This window comes from Gorilla gorilla, chromosome 10 (genome assembly GCF_029281585.2).
Source record: "Gorilla gorilla gorilla isolate KB3781 chromosome 10, NHGRI_mGorGor1-v2.1_pri, whole genome shotgun sequence".
Lineage (NCBI taxonomy): Eukaryota > Metazoa > Chordata > Mammalia > Primates > Hominidae > Gorilla > Gorilla gorilla.
In genome coordinates, this window is record NC_073234.2 from 68,701,831 (window position 1) to 68,716,013 (window position 14,183).

Below are 14,183 nucleotides of genomic sequence, written 5' to 3' on the forward strand. Positions count from 1 at the left end.
GTAAAAATAAAAAAACACAGGATTTAGGCAGACAAGGAAGGAAGGAACTATTACTTACACAGGAAGTCAGTAAATTCAACAGGTTTGTTACAAAAGAACAATTAGCCGTACAGAGCGGTGGTTATTTGTAAAACACGGAACTTTTCTAAGAATAAGGTATGCTAGGCGCCCTCATGTAACTCCATCAAGCTATTTCTGGGGTTAAAGTGCCAGCAACTGAGCAAGAAAAGGTTAAGTCCATACAGAAATGGTTCCAACAATCTACATCAACCTGCATAGACCCACTCATTGCCAATTTACGGAAAGTTTGCCTTTTTATTTTACAGAAACTCAAGAGCAGTTATAAAAACAGAAGACGATGACAACTCAGAAGAAACAGCTGCCGATACTCAAATCAATTGGCAAACATATAGAGAAAAAGCCTGCCAAATGAAACCAGCTTTGAGCTATAGCTTTTGTGTAAGTTCACATCGTTCACACGCATGCTTTCCAGGCTCCCCATCCTGTAAACGTATATCTAACACAGCAATGCAAAATTGTGCTGATGCATACAATTAACTCATTCCAAGCATTTCTTGCACCCATGGTAATATGGCATTGTGGGAGAAAGCAAGAGGGCAATTTTCAGTACATCTATTTCTCAAAATTGTGAAAAATGCGAACAGATTCAACCCCAAGGACATGTGAACATAGCAGCATTAGCAATGACAGCATCTGCAGGTGCTCCTCCACTTCAGATCCCTAGTATTCCATCATCTCAGACAGCTCAAGGGCCAAATGGACCACAATGACCAAAAATACTTCACTTCAAAACATGGATTATAAATCTGTACCTCAAAAGCAAAGAAACTGAAGGACTCAATTTAGGCTAGGCAGAATGAATGTGTCCACAAAACATAGTATGAAAAACTAAGAAATTTAATCGCCATTAATTAGGTCTAGAGTCTACATGTTTGAATTTGTTATGTCAGGCAACATTCCGGCATAATGTGTCAAAGGAAGGAGCAGAAAGACTTGACTGCGTATGCTGAACTAATGCTGGTTGATTTGCTGCGTACTCAATGTTCATGGATTTGAATCACTCTAAGCACTTTGTTCAAAGTTTCTTTTTTTTTTTTTTTAATTAATTTATTTATTTTTTTATTTTTTTATTGATCATTCTTGGGTGTTTCTCGCAGAGGGGGACTTGGCAGGGTCACAGGACAATAGTGGAGGGAAGGTCAGCAGATAAACAAGTGAACAAAGTTCTCTGGTTTTCCTAGGCAGAGGACCCTGCGGCCTTCCGCAGTGTTTGTGTCCCTGGGTACTTGAGATTAGGGAGTGGTGATGACTCTTAACGAGCATGCTGCCTTCAAGCATCTGGTTAACAAAGCACATCTTGCACCGCCCTTAATCCATTCAACCCTGAGTGGATACAGCACATGTTTCAGAGAGCACAGGGTTGGGGGTAAGGTCACAGATCAACAGGATCCCAAGGCAGAAGAATTTTTCTTAGTACAGAACAAAATGAAGTCTCCCATGTCTACCTCTTTCTACACGGACACGGCAACCATCCGATTTCCCAATCTTTTCCCCACCTTTCTCCCCTTTCTATTCCACAAAACTGCCATTGTCTTCATGGCCCGTTCTCAATGAGCTGTTGGGTACACCTCCCAGACGGGGTGGTGGCCGGGCAGAGGGGCTCCTCACTTCCCAGTAGGGGCGGCCGGGCAGAGGCGCCCCTCACCTCCCGGACGGGGTGGCTGGCCGGGTGGGGGGCTGACCCCCCCACCTCCCTCCCGGACAGGGCGGCTGGCCGGGCGGGAGGGCTGACCCCCCCACCTCCCACCCAGACGGGGCGGCTGGCCGGGCGGGGGGCTGACCCCCCACCTCCCTCCCGGACGGGGCGGCTGGCTGGGCAGAGGGGCTCCTCACTTCCCAGTAGGGGCGGCCGGGCAGAGGCGCCCCTCACCTCCCGGACGGGGCGGCTGGCCGGGCAGGGGGCTGACCCCCCCACCTCCCTCCCGGACGGGGCGGCTGGCCGGGCAGAGGGGCTCCTCACTTCCCAGTAGGGGCGGCCGGGCAGAGGCGCCCCTCACCTCCCGGACGGGGCGGCTGGCCAGGCGGGGGGCTAACCCCCCCACCCCCCTCCCAGATGGGGCAGCTGGCCGGGCAGGGGGCTGACACCCCCACCTCCCTCCCGGACGGGGCGGCTGGCCGGGTGGGGGGCTGACCCCCCCACCTCCCTCCCGGACGGGGCAGCTGGCCGGGCAGAGGGGCTCCTCACTTCCCAGTAGGGGCGGCCGGGCAGAGGCGCCCCTCACCTCCCGGACGGGGGCGGCTGGCCAGGCGGGGGGGTAACCCCCCCACCTCCCTCCCGGATGGGGCGGCTGGCCGGGCAGAGGGACTCCTCACTTCCCAGTAGGGGTGGCCGGGCAGAGGCGCCCCTCACCTCCCGGACAGGGCGGCTGGCCGGGCGGGGGGCTGATCCCCCACCTCCCTCCCGGACAGGGTGGCTGGCCGGGTGGGGGGCTGACCCCCCCACCTCCCTCCCGGACGAGGTGGCTGCCGGGCGGAGACGCTCCTCACTTCCCAGACGGGGTGGCTGCTGGGCGGAGGGGCTCCTCACTTCTCAGACGGGGCGGCTGCCGGGCGGAAGGGCTCCTCACTTCTCAGACGGGGCGGCTGCCGGGCGGAGGGGCTGCTCACTTCTCAGACGGGGCGGTTGCCAGGCAGAGGGTCTCCTCACTTCTCAGACGGGGCGGCCGGGCAGAGACGCTCCTCACATCCCGGACGGGGCGGCAGGGCAGAGGTGCTCCCCACATCTCAGACGATGGGCGGCCCGGCAGAGACGTTCCTCACTTCCTAGATGGGATGGCGGCCGGGCAGAGACGCTCCTCACTTTCCAGACTGGGCAGCCAGGCAGAGGGGCTCCTCACATCCCAGACGATGGGCGGCCAGGCGGAGACGCTCCTCGCTTCCCAGAAGGGGGGGCGGCCGGGCAGAGACTGCAATCTCGGCTCTTTGGGAGGCCAAGGCAGGCGGCTGGGAGGTGGTTGTAGCGAGCCGAGATCACGCCACTGCACTCCAGCATGGGCGCCATTGAGCACCGAGTTAACGAGACTCCGTCTACAATCCCGGCACCTCGGGAGGCCGAGGCTGGCAGATCACTCGCGGTTAGGAGCTGGAGACCAGCCCGGCCCACACAACGAAACCCCGTCTCCACCAAAAAAATACGAAAACCAGTCAGGCGTGGCGGCGCGCGCCTGCAATCGCAGGCACTGGGCAGGCTGAGGCAGGAGAATCAGGCAGGGAGGTTGCAGTGAGCTGAGATGGCAGCAGTACCGTCCAGCTTCGGCTCGGCATCAGAGGGAGACCGTGGAAAGAGAGGGAGAGGGAGACCGTGGGGAGAGGGAGAGGGAGAGGGAGGGGGAGGGGGAGAGGGCCAAAGTTTCATATTGTCATCTACATAATCCTTTTACATGAAATAACCAAATAAGGTTAGTTTTACATATTTACAAGCATAAATACAAGCTTGTCAGTAAGGTCTTAAGTTGTATTGAAGAATTGAAAAGCATCAAGCCCTCAGACAGTTGGAAAAGTTGGAAGAAAGCACAGACACCTCAGAAATCTAGCACCTCTCTTCACCCCCACAAGTAAGGATGGTGAGAATCAGAAAGCATTGCTTCACAGTGGACCCGCGAATTCAGTACATTCTAAATCCTAAATTCCCTACTATAAGAAGCTGTGTGCATGGTGGCAGGTCTCACTGCTGACAGTGTTGTGCATGGAAGTGGACATCTCACCAGGTCCTTCATGTGCAGGACAGTCTTATGACCATGCACTCCTGTCCCGTAGGTACCCTGGTTGGGATCACAGATGCTCCAGGGACTGTCCCTGCTGCCCACTCTTCACCTATTTCTGTGAAGGGTTACCCTCAAGAACCACTAAGTTTCTTGTTAGTGGTGGATTGGACAAAGCTTTTTAAAAACATTTTGAAAAACCTGTGGTTTTATTACTTATTACTCTGGAAATTTGGTCAATGCAACATGCTTACACTTGAAAATATATACATGCCTGCCAATACTCAAAATGCTGGGATATTTTCTAACATTAACATCCAATTAAAAACACAATCTTAAAACTTTAACTCAATAACAAAAAGAAAAGAGTAAGTAAATTCACCAACACTAGGAACTTGAGAAGTGTACGGATTTATCTAGCCCACCTTAATTGCTCTAGGTAACTACATCCCAAGTACACGGATGCCACACACTTCAATCCCATTCACTCACAGCCTTTTTCTGGATTCTAAGATAATGGTAATTAAAGCAACATGAACACATAATCATACATGAGGCTTTCAAATTACCTAATTTCCTCCCAAACCTTATATTGATTATGAAAGACTGACATTTATGGGTGAAAAAAATTATCCCAATACTATTACATTGGCTTGAAAATTTTTAGATTATGCTAAGGAAATTTTCAGGCAGACATATATCTACTATTATTAAAAGATGCTTCTTAGAGCTAGTATGTAGCTAAACTAATTTTGTACCTTAAGAAAAAAACTTTTAAAAAGTAATAATAATGATGTATAAACACCAGTAAGCACAAAAGAGGGTAAGATTTTAAAGTCAACTACAATTAACACCAAGAACTCACAACTGTCTGGCCTAAAAACCTGTTCTTGAAGTAAGAACATGAGTCCTTGACTAAGATGAGGTTATCTAATTTTACATTATCATTTTAAAAAGAAAATGAAACAATTAGGGCCTATTAGCAATAACCTTTTCTAACTCTCTGGGCAGCCACTGGCACAAATGTCCAAGATGACAGCAGCACAGCACAATTAGAAAGACTGAACCTGCATGAGCCAAGCCTTTCCTTGCAACCTTTCCTCTATCAAGTAAAAATGGCAGACCCAGTTAGACTCACAGAGCACTGGCCCTATGGTTTCAATGATAAAAAAAAAACAAAAAAAACTTACACAAAAGAAGTATCCAGAGTATAGACAGCACTCTTTTTGTTTTTTCACATTTATATTTTAGGGCACAGTTTTGGGGAAGGGGATATACAATGCTGCCTTACAAAGGACATAGAAGTCCCTTGTTTGAGCTACCAACCTCTTAGCCACACAGAAAAATGTCAGTCATCCATTTGTTAGGACCCAAATCTCCTTCTACTGCTCACAATATGCAACACACATTTTAAGGGGCTGTTGAAATAGAAAAACAAAGGAAGCCCTTGAAATAGAAGCTGATCTTCCTCGTCTTGCCCTTCCTTTACCACGGTGCCTGCATGCATGCCTTAAAGCACTGCCACATTGTTTCCACATGCTCAGGCCCTTGAAACTTGTGCCAAAGCATTGCAAAATAAAACTGCATGAACATCACATTTCAAAACATCAGCTAGTAATGGTGGGTCAGTCATGTGGGCCAGAATAATCATTAATTAAATCATAACCTACAAACGTCCCTGACCCGAGTTATTTTTTCAAATAATAAGAACAGGCATTGAACACGTTTGGGGCCATGGGCGTATTTCAGAAAGAATACCAGTGTAATTCATTCTGAAAAACCATTAAAAATGACTGTCCTTTTGCCACTTTCAGGAGTCATAAAACAATTTCACAAGCAGAAAACAGTTTAAAAGATTAAATTTTTTTTCATTTTCCAAAATCAACATGTAATTGCATAGGCATTATTGAACTGCATAAAATCAATACAAGAGAAGTGTATGACGCTGGAGGTTTCTTTAAAAAGAGCTTAGAGCTCACTTTCCTTGGACCACATGGAGATAATGCCCCCACACAAACGTACTACAAACTGGATACATATTACTAGGGTTACTTACCTTATAAAAGCTGAATTTATTCCTCTTGGCCAGAAGTCACAAATGGTTGAAGTAAAACTCCCTTCATTTGTTCTTCCAGCGAGCCAAAGCAAGCCTCCCATTAACCCGGTCCATTGCAGATAATCTCACCCAGCACAGGCTCCCCTGCTTTCCCCAGTTCCCAGCCCAGCAAGGATAATCACATTCCGGTGGGGAGTGAACAGATGGTGGATTCCATGGTAACCAGCCCTCCTAAGGCGATTGGTAGAAGTGTGTGACTACTGCTTATTGGGTAACAATCGCTGTCTTTGTGCTCCAGCCTTGCAAATCCTAAAGGAAGGAACATATATAGCCACTCACATGCGCAGGGCTTGCCTAGCAGGTGTTTGGCTATTTAAACAAGCCAGTGCAGCCCAACTAAAAGCTTTCCAGCGAATTTACCCTTGGTGGTACAAACTCCTGACATTTCAGATAGCTAACTCTGCTCATTCAGGGAGAAAGGTCACAAGAGGCTTGACTTGACAAACAGAAAATAAAACCTCAAAGTTAACTTGAAAACTAAAGATAAAGCATTCTAGAAATCTAAGCTTCATTGGCAAGTTGTTTTATGATTTGCAATCCACATCAGAACTGAAACTGCTTTTATAAGGATTTTTTAAAACAAATATAATACTCAAATTTGGAAAAAATGTTAGTTTGAAAATAAAGTTTTCAAAAATCAATTGTGTTATAAAATAATAATTTCTGGGCAAACATACATTCATTTTTACCGTGTTAATTGAACTTTGTGGGGAGAGGCGGTGCTGGATTTAAAATTTTCATCTAGAGTCTTACCCAGTTACAGGATTAAAATATCTTAATTTTATACTATGTACTGAGTTTAATCTGTTTCACCATGTGAAGGTTAAATACTGATTCTGCAGGAACAGTTGCCCACACCCTGGTCCTCATGAAGGAATCAGAGATTAAGTCCTTGGAAGATAAAATTGGCTGAAAACCAAATATACCACATAAAAACCAACTATTAGAGGTAAACTATAAATCTAGAAAATATAAACTATAGGCACTCAAAATGTCCATTATCGACACCAGCCTGAGCAACACAGTGAGACCCTATCTCCACAGAAAATTTTTTAAAAAATTAGCCAGGTGTGGTGGTGCGCACCTGTAGTCCCAGCTACACAGAAGGCTGAAGTGGGAAGATTGCTTGGGCCCAGGAGGCCAAGGCTGTAGTGAGCCATGACTGCATCACTGTATTTCAGCCTGGGCTGACTTCCCTGAGCAATCTAGGCAGAGTCTGACATTTTTGTTCTCTCCTCTACACTTTCTCAATAAGTTGGACACTGATGGTGTTTACCACAGGGCACAGTTATTTGTACACATCTCTCCTTCAGACTGTGAGCACCTCAAGGCCAGGGACAGTGCCACTGTGAACCCTGTGTCAACAGCAAGCCAAGGTCCTTGAACATAGTGTGAATTTAGTAAATCTGATGAATGACTAAAGACTGTTTTAAAATTCTAGTGCAAATTTAGAGGTACCTAAGAATCCAGAATTAGAAGAATGGTGATGCAAATATTAATGTATACACAACTGACACACTATCAAGCAGTTATTAAAATATGGTCATGGCCAGGCACAGTGGGTCACGCCTGTAATCCCAGCACTTTGGGAGGCTGAGGCGGGTGGATCACAAGGTCAGGATCTCGAGACCATCCTGGCTAACACGGCGAAATCCCATCTCTACTAAAAATACAAAAATTAGCCGGGCATGGTGGCGGGCGCCTGTAGTCCCAGCTACTAGGGAGGCTGAGGCAGGAGAATCTCTTGAACCGGGGAGGCGGAGGTTGCAATGAGCTGAGATTGTGCCACTGCACTCCAGCCTGGGTAACAGAGTGAGACTTCGTCTCAAAATAAAATGAAATAAAAATAAAATAAAATAAGGTCAGAAAGACTATGTGGCAAAGGGGAAATGTTTCTATTAACAAGTACTGTTTACTGGTCCCTAGTATGTGCTAGACACTATAATAAACACTTTACAAATATTTCATATAAACCTCACAGGGCCTATAAAGTAGGTATTATTATCTTCATTTTTTAGGTATAGAGCTGAGATTCAGAACTTAAGCTCTTTGCCCTTGGTCTCACCGTTGGAACGAGAACCTCATTTGTCTGAGACCAAAGCTTGAATCTAAGTCACTACGCTACATCACCTCCCAGAAGTGGGAGGAAAAACAGAATACAAAACTGAATACCCAGTACGAATAAACACTATGCATTTGCAATGATATACAAGATTTTTTTGGTTTTTTTTTGGAGACAGGGTGTCACTTTGTCACCCATGCTCATGATCTTGGCTCACTGCAGCCTCAACCTTTCAGGCTCAAGCAATCCTCCTGCCTCAGCCCCTCAAGTAGTTGGGACTATAGGCATGTGCCACCACACCCGGCTAATTTTTTTGTATTTTTAGTACAGACGGAGTTTCGCCATGCTGGCAGGGCTGGTCTCGAACTCCTAAGCTCAAGTGATCCACCTGCCTCAGCCTCCCAAAGTGTTGGGATTACAGGCATGAGCCACCTTGCCCGGCAGAGAAGAGATTCTTAGGAACAAAAGGCCAGGATTACCTAGGCTTCAGAATTTTCAGAGTACCTGTGAGGAAGAAATATTGGACTTATTTTCCTTCTCCAGTTTCCAAATTATAACTTTATAATATTCTAAAAATATATTTACTCCTCCTATACATATTTTTTAATGTTCACGCCACCATGTTCTTGGGAAGATCTACAAACAAGTGAGACAATAAAAAAACTAAAAAGAATTGGCTCACAGTTTTTAGAGAATTGACTCCATGGGAAAAAGTGACTCAGACAAGAAAAATAAAGGCAGACCTATGAAAGGTGAGTAAGGAATAGTAATGTCCTCTGGAGCTCCAAGTTCATCTCCAAGTGTTCTGATATTGTCTTCATTATAGTATCCCCTCAAACCACACTGCCCGGAATCTAATTATAGGGCCTGAAACCTAAGTGGTAGGGCATGTGACGAACAGTCAACAATCCCCATAAAGGTTCTTAAGATAAAAACGCTTTGGAAGCAGGAGCCTGATAATTTATCTTCCTCAAATACTGCGCAGGCGGCAACTTTGCCTTGAATATCTGCTGTTGCAGCCATTGTGCCAGCTAGGCAGAGATGGAATAATCTTGGGAGTGTTGTTCCATTTCCCTTCGCAGCTGAATATGCCTAATTCCATTTGCCCTTACTCCTCCTTTCTCTTTCCTTTTGTAAGAGGCTTTACCCAGGAAGTCAGAGGTTCCCAGACTTTTCAAATCCGAGCATCTCTGTAACTTCTGCACAGTGCCCCGGGGCAGGAGCAGTTCCTTAGAGTTCCATTGATTAAGTGGTTTGGTACAAAAAAACTAATAACTGTTGGGTGTGGTGGCTCACGCCTGTAATCCCAGCACTTTGGGAGGCCAAGGCAGGCGGATCACGAGGTCAGGAGTTCGAGACCAGCCTGACCAACATGGTGAAACCCTGTCTCTACTAAAAATACAAAAATTAGCTGGGTATGGTGGTGTGCACCTGTGGTCCAAGTATTTGGGAGGCTGAAGTGGGAGAATCGCTTGAACCCAGGAGGCAGTGGTTGCAGTAAGCCAAGATCGCATCACTGCACTCCAGCCTGGGCGACAGAGACTCTGTCACAAACAAACAAACAAACAAACAAACAAAAAACCAATAACTACCTTTGACCCAGCAATTTAGCACCATTTGAGAATATAACAAATAATTATTTCAAGAAAAAATAGTATTTGTATTCTATTCTTAAATCACTCCCACTACTTACTAATGGGATGAGGGTGTACCCTGCCAACCTCTCATACCATAGGATCCTACTAAATATCACAAACCTCATTTCCTCTCCCACTTTCATTTTCACCAGCTTGTTATCACAGTAGCCACCAAACCCTCGACTTTGCAAAACTATGCCTCTATCGATAAAAATATACTGCAATCAAATATTTTTTAAAAGGGAACTGTCTAGAGGTAAGAGTTTGCATAGTATTTGATAGATGTTGCCATTTTTCCCTTGAAATTTTTAAATACTCTGCAGACAGCACCCCTGTGAGTTGGCAGTGATACCCAAAGCGCCTAGGCACATATTTTGGGAGTTATGTGTTTAAGCCCTTAGCGTCTACAAAGTCCAACTACAACTCCCTAATTATAAATTCAGAAACCTAGACTCTAGTTCCTGTTTAGCCAGCCCTGTGACACAGGCAAGCCATTTACTCTGTCTGGTCCTGTGCTCTTCAGTCACAAAAGGAGGATGCTGGCTTAGAGCATCTCCAAAGTTCTCTTCAGCTCTAAAATTATGAGAATAAACATTAGAGGAGAGTCTCACTGAGTTGAGAAGAAGAAAAAGGCTGAAGTAGCAAAGACAAGAAACATTTATTTTCCAGAAGGAAACAGCATACTAAAATTTAAAATAACATACATCTGCGTACTATCCTTACGTGTGGTATGACTGAAAGGCTCGAGCAGGAGGTATTGTTCAAGTACCAGTTGAAATGACAATTGTACCTGCACAATGGCACACAATTTAGGATGTACTTTTAGTAAAAATGCCAGGAGCTCTGCTACTGGTTTTACTTGTATTTCCATGTTCTCTTTCCATGCTTTCTGAAACTCCTTCTTGACAAATGGTTTGTATTATAAATTGACCAGATATTGTTAGTGTTGCCTGTGACTATGAAACAGACTCAAATTACCTCTCCTAATCAGGGATCAAACATATCAGTGAACCCAAAAAGCCTAAACAGTAGAGCTAACCATTGAAACCACAAAATACAGTATCTATAAAGAGGTGGTATCTCCTTAGATATTTTCTATATATTACCAATAATTTTGCATTTTTGGTTAATATTCTATGAAACTTTTTGTTTTAATTTAATGGGGTTTTTATAATTCGTTTCATAAAAGTGATTTAGAGCAAAAATGTATTTGCAGGGTACAGAACACTTTATAAGGAAGATAAAATGCATTGAAATATTAATAAATTGAACTTTTCTGCCCAGTTTGCAAGGGGTTAAGGTTAAGAATCTAAAGCCTAATTTGATGGAAACTTTTTTAGTGGCCCATCATTCCTCTCATGTGGTTAGCATTTCAGAGAAGCACTTGTTGTTCCAGGACTTGCCCAAGTATACACTGCCAAAAAAACAACCAACATTGACTAGGAAAGTCTATGTGAGGAGGTCTTATGTTTTTAGCCCTTTTCTATTCAAGTCCAACCATCAAAAAACTCACCCAGATCTACCAATGCCCCAGGGATATTTTCAATTAAAATTTGAAAGATAATTGTGTCTTAGTCAAATAAGAATAATGAGATTTAGTTATTCACATCATTAGATTGTTTGTTACTGTTTTCATTACAGTAATATTCCCTATCCTTCCAAATCCTTAATATCGATTCTAAAACAAAGGTGGGAGGAAATTACACAAGCACCTAGGCCCTGCCTTCCACACTCTTAATTCTTATCCATATTTTTTTCAAAAAGTGATTCATAGATAATTGGAATCTAGATATTTTAATTCTTCTTTCCTTAAGAAAATTTCTGAAATATATGAAAGTGAAGACTCTACAAGGACATATGTAGGACATATGTATAACATATGTATATTTATGTTTATGTATTAATTACATTAACAAATGTAAAATATGTGTGGAGTGTAAAATAGGAAAAGGGCTAATAATAAACAATGTTCTATAAATGAGACTTCTATAATATGCAAAGTTCCATTCTAAACTCCACAGACAATAAAAGCATATGCTACTCCTTTTTCTTGATGAGTTTTTGATATGTATAAGAAATAAAGACTTTTAACTCTTGTTGTAGGGGGTTGGGGAGAGGAGCTAACAAGATAAAATAGATGTACAGTACCAGGTAAACAGCAAAGATACATCACACAGACATTCTGCAAAAGCTAATAAATTATCAACATTATGAACCTTCTCTTCGTATTTTCGGGCTGAGATCAGGCCAGAATAAAAACTATGATAATTCAAGTTTTGTGCTGATAAAACCCAATGCTGAATGGTTAATCCTTGCTGCTCAAAAAATATCCTAAAGGACCAAAGCATGCAAACAACTATAGCTTTAGGTCAAACTTAAACAAAAACTGTTTCACTCAAGTTCTACAGGGTTGCATTTTTGAAGAGACAAAGCAAATTCAGCAAAAATGTAATGATCAGTTGAATGTTTATTGTTGATACCAGGGATTTATTTATGACCTCTCATCTGATCTTTTAAAATCAATCCTAACTTTACTTTTCTACCCCAAGCCCAAACCCCAGAAAGAATAAAGTATTAAAAAGAGAGGGTGGCCAAGGTTTGTGGGCAAGGGTCCCTTGAGACTAGGACTGGGGTGTATCTAATTATGACATTTGAAGGTAACTGAATTTGAGGTTTTGTGTGCAGCAAGGCTGTGTATGCACGGTAGGCGGAGCATGTGTGCACACATGCACGCACACAAATAGATATGCAGCAGTGATATGCAAGGCGGGTGAGATCAATGTGTGTGTGCAGGAGGATATGGAAGCAGGTAGTGGAGGGGATTCTGAAAAGCTTCTTTTTTTTTTTTTTTTTGAAACAGAGTCTCTCTCTGTGGCCCAGGCTGGAGTGCAGTGGTGCGATCTCGGTTCACTGCAAGCTCTGCCTCCCGGGCTCACACCATTCTCCTGCCTCAGCCTCCCAAGTAGCTGGGACTACAGGTGCCCGCCACCACGCCTGGCTAATTTTCTGTATTTTTTAGTAGAGACGGGTTTCGCTGTGTTAGCCAGGATGGTCTCGATCTCCTGACCTCATGATCTGCCCGCCTCAGCCTCCCAAAGTGCTGGGATTACAGGCGTGAGCCACTGTGCCCAGCCCTGAAAAGCAATCTGCCCTGCAAGTTTTATGTCATAAATGCCCTGGGTTCTTTTCTAAGATAACCAAAGCATAACCAGTGAAATATGGGGCAAATCATGATCAGTTAATGCTGTGAATATAGGTTCACAAACTCTGGGCTAGGTAGAGTATGTGACAAAACAACTTGTTAGCAGGGTGATTTCTAAGCTACAATCTCTGAGCTTTGAGGCCTTCATCTAAGAAATAAACAGGCATACTATTTGGTACCATCCTCTCAGGAAGATCAATGAGATCATGCAGGTGAAACCTCTTTGAATATCTGGAAAACTATGCAGCTGTAAGAAGTATTAAACATGTTTAAAAATGGGGGTGGGGGCAACTGTTAATTCTGTGAAGACAGAATGACAAACAATTGACTTCCTGTCATGAAAAAACAAGAACACAGAAGCCTCTTACAAAAAAACCTCTTGGCTCCACTCACATTACTGTCAAGCTGTCTATGCTCATTCCTTTCTTGCTCTTTCATGCTCCTCAAAAGGGCGGGAGGTCTAGTCACTTCTCACCTCTTATTCACTCCTCAGCCACATCTGTCAGACCAAGCACTCAACTGGCACTGCTCCCAGTAAGGCCAGCAGTGACATCTCAGCTCCAAACCCACAGGTTGGGTTCAGTTCTTGCATCCTGGGCCCTCTTGGGTGCCAACCACGCCCTCTTTCTTGACCTTTCCTCCCTGGCCTTCTCACAACCAACTCTCCTGATTCTCTAGGACTCTAAACACTTAAGCAACTCTGTGTCCTGCTGTCTCCTCCATCACATCCAATCAATCAGGTAAGATCAATAAATGTTCACTGAACAGATGTTCATAAAAACAGGTATCACCAGTAAATGTGTTTAGATATTACTGCACAGCAATTCACTGTTAAAATATAAAGTTATCAGTTCAGACATGGAATCCCACTGAATGGCTAGAAGCTCTTAATCTCTGTAAATAAGAAAGCCAACTAAATAATATTTTACTGATTATACGGCTGGAGGTGGGTAAAAGACCTCACCATCCCTCATAAATTGGTCCATTGAACAGCTGTGTAGGTATTTTAACACTTCTTTGTGAAATCCCAGCACCTCTGGGAGGCCAAGGAGGGAGGAATGCAAGACCAGAGTTCAAGACTAGCCTGGACAACATAGCAAGATCTCATCTCTACAAAAATAAAATAAAATAAAATAAAAAAGTTAGCTGGGTGTGGTGGCACACACCTGTAGTCCTAGCTACTCGCAAGGTTGAGGCAGGAGGATTGCCTGAGCACAGGAATTTGAAGCTGCATTGATCACACCACTGCACTCCAGCCTGGGCAACATAGCTAAATCAACTCTTAGAAAACACTTCCCTGATGAAGTTTGACTACCAAAGCTCATTCCTGCCTCAGACCCGTTACATCTGCAGTTCCCTCTACCTAAGACATTTTCTTCCAGAT

General features: G+C 44.2%; 1 protein-coding gene across 4 annotated transcripts in view; it reads right to left on the reverse strand.

The window, feature by feature from the left end:
- The window catches only part of FGD4 (FYVE, RhoGEF and PH domain containing 4), a 252,204-nt gene that overhangs the window by 138,987 nt on the left and 99,034 nt on the right, over window positions 1–14,183 (reverse strand). The window contains exon 1 of one of the 4 annotated variants that reach the window (XM_031000941.3): window positions 5,839–6,232. The exons of 2 other annotated variants lie outside the window; for them this stretch is intronic. The gene's annotated coding sequence lies outside the window, so the exon portion shown is untranslated. Of the gene's footprint in view, window positions 1–5,838; window positions 6,233–14,183 lie in introns of those variants that run through there. One more of the 4 variants, XM_031000942.3, reaches the window with a different exon arrangement.